The following is a 2,754-nucleotide window of genomic DNA, read 5'->3' as shown; positions in this document are numbered from 1 at the left end:
TACCTCGTCTCTTACCTCTTACTCCGTCTCTTACTCGTCTCTCACCTCGTCTCTTACCCCGTCTCTTACCTCTTACCTTGTCTCTTACCTCGTCTCTTACCCCGTCTCTTACCTCTTACCTTGTCTCTTACCTCGTCTCTTACCTCTAACTCCGTCTCTTACCTCGTCTCTTACCCCGTCTCTTACCCCGTCTCTTACTCCGTCTCTTACCTCGTCTCTTGCCTCGCCTCTTACCCCGTCTCTTATCCCATCTCTTACCCTGACTCTTACCCCGTCTCTTACCTCTTACTCCGTCTCTTACCCCGTCTCTTACCTCTTACCTTGTCTCTTCGTCTCTTACCCCGTCTCTTACCTCTTACCTTGTCTCTTACCTCGTCTCTTACCTCTTACTCCGTCTCTTACCCCGTCTCTTACCCCGACTCTTACCCCATCTCTTACCTCGTCTCTTACCCTGACTCTTACCCCGTCTCTTACCCCATCTCTTACCTCGTCTCTTACCCCATCTCTTACCCCGTCTCTTACCTCGTCTCTTACCTCTTACGCCGACTCTTTACCTGTCCACCCGTCCCACCATCGACCCGCTAAAACCGCCTCGCCCGAGCGCAGCCCCCGACTCGCACGGAGAAGTGGATGCTAAAGATTTTAAACATTTAACCTCTTTTGTTTGTTATCTCCACGACGACGACGATGGTGGTGGTGGTGGTGGCGGCGACGATGCACGAGGCCGCGGACAACTCAAACCGCGCGCGCGCCCACACGTGAGTGCGCGCCCCTGTGCGATTGACATGCACCTGTGCGTGTGTGTGCACGTGTGCGTGTGTGTGTGTGCACGTGTGTGTGTGTGCACGTGTGTGTGTACGTGCGTGTGTGTGCACGTGTGTGCACGTGTGCGCGTGTGTGCACGTGTGCGCGTGTGTGCACGTGTGCACGCGTGTGTGCATCTGTGTGCACGTGTGTGTGTGCACGTGTGTGTGTGCACGTGTGTGTGTGCACGTGTGTGTGTGCACGTGTGTGTGTGCACGTGTGTGTGTGCACGTGTGCGTGTGTGTGCACGTGTGCGCGTGTGTGCATCTGTGTGCACGTCTATTGCGCCGTCTGTTGTGACTGCCCGTGCGCGCGTGTACCGCCTGCCTGTGCGTGAGTCCGTGTACATCTCGCCAGAGTGCATGTGTGTGTGTTTACCCACGTGTGTCTGTGTGTGCGCGCGTGTATACCCGTGTGTGTGTACACCAGTGTGTGTGTGTGTACCAGTGTGTGTGTGTTTACCCACGTGTGTCTGTGTGTGCGCGCGTGTATACCCGTGTGTGTGTACACCAGTGTGTGTGTGTGTACCAGTGTGTGTGTGTATACCCACGTGTGTCTGTGTGTGCGCGCGTGTATACCCGTGTGTGTGTACACCAGTGTGTGTGTGTGTGTACCAGTGTGTGTGTGTATACCCACGTGTGTCTGTGTGTGCGCGCGTGTATACCCGTGTGTGTGTACCAGTGTGTGTGTGTGTACCAGTGTGTGTGTGTTTACCCACGTGTGTCTGTGTGTGCGCGCGTGTATACCCGTGTGTGTGTGTACCAGTGTGTGTGTGTACCAGTGTGTGTGTGAGTGTGCGTGCGTGTGTGTACGCCCGTGTGTGTGTACCAGTGTGTGTGTATAGTGTAGCGGTTAGCGCACTGCGCTTATGAACCTGGCGACCCGGGTTCGATTCCCGCTCACGGCCAACACCAGTGACGATTATCTGAACCGGTCCCGGGCCTCCCCTAGGTCGACTCAGCCTCAAATGAGTACCTGGTGCGATGTGTAAACATTGCCACTGGGGAGACAAAGGCGGTCGGGCGTGGTGCTGGCCACCCACCCCCTTGTGTACCGTTCCGGCCTTCATAGGTGCTCGCTAACAGCACTTGCCCCTACAGTCTGTTAAGGCTATATGGGGGATCTTTGTATACCCGTGTGTGTGTATACCCGCGTGTGTGTGTATACCCGCGTGTGTGTGTGTATACCCGCGTGTGTGTGTGTATACCCGCGTGTGTGTGTGTATACCCGCGTGTGTGTGTATACCCGTGTGTGTGTGTGTGTATACCCGTGTGTGTGTGTGTGTATACCCGTGTGTGTGTATACCCGCGTGTGTGTGTATACCCGCGTGTGTGTGTGTGTATACACGTGTGTGTGTGTGTATACACGTGTGTGTGTGTATACCCGCGTGTGTGTGTATACCCGCGTGTGTGTGTGTGTATACCCGTGTGTGTGTGTGTATACCCATGTGTATGTGTATACCCGCGTGTGTGTGTGTGTGTATACCCGTGTGTGTGTGTGTGTATACCCGTGTGTGTGTGTGTGTGTATACACGTGTGTGTGTGTATACCCGTGTGTGTGTGTATACACGTGTGTGTGTGTGTATACACGTGTGTGTGTGTATACCCGTGTGTGTGTGTGTACCCGTGTGTGTGTGTGTGTACCCGTGTGTGTGTGTGTACAGTATATATATCTATCCCTGTCACGCCGTGCTTGTGTCTGCGCCAAGGGCGAGTAGCTGGTGCGGGGTGTGTGGTCAACATCGCCACTGGGGAGACAAAGGCGGCCGGGCGTAGTGTGGGCCACAGCGCCGGCAGCACTTGGCCCACCACGAAAAGCGTGGCCAGGGCTGGTGGAGCTTTGTCTTTGCCTCTACCGGGAGCGGCACTTGTGGGTGACTCCTCCTCCTGTGGGTGACTCCTCCTCTTGTGGGTGACTCTTCCTCCTGTGGGTGACTCCTCCTCCTGTGGG

General features: G+C 55.4%; 1 protein-coding gene across 2 annotated transcripts in view; it reads left to right on the top strand.

The window, feature by feature from the left end:
* Positions 1-311: 311 nt before the first annotated feature.
* The window catches only part of LOC116957762 (uncharacterized), a 16,403-nt gene continuing 13,960 nt past the window's right edge, over positions 312-2,754 (top strand). Inside the window, exon 1 of one of the 2 annotated variants that reach the window (XM_076072459.1) lies at positions 312-758. The gene's annotated coding sequence lies outside the window, so the exon portion shown is untranslated. The remainder of the gene's footprint in view (positions 759-2,754) is intronic. The other variant, XM_076072460.1, reaches the window with a different exon arrangement.

Source organism: Petromyzon marinus, chromosome 38, assembly GCF_048934315.1.
Source record: "Petromyzon marinus isolate PM22_M1 ecotype Great Lakes invasive population chromosome 38, UKy_Petmar_22M1.pri1.0, whole genome shotgun sequence".
Taxonomy (NCBI): domain Eukaryota; kingdom Metazoa; phylum Chordata; class Hyperoartia; order Petromyzontiformes; family Petromyzontidae; genus Petromyzon; species Petromyzon marinus.
Note: the sequence above shows the minus strand (reverse complement) of the source record. Positions and strands in the feature narration are given on the sequence as shown.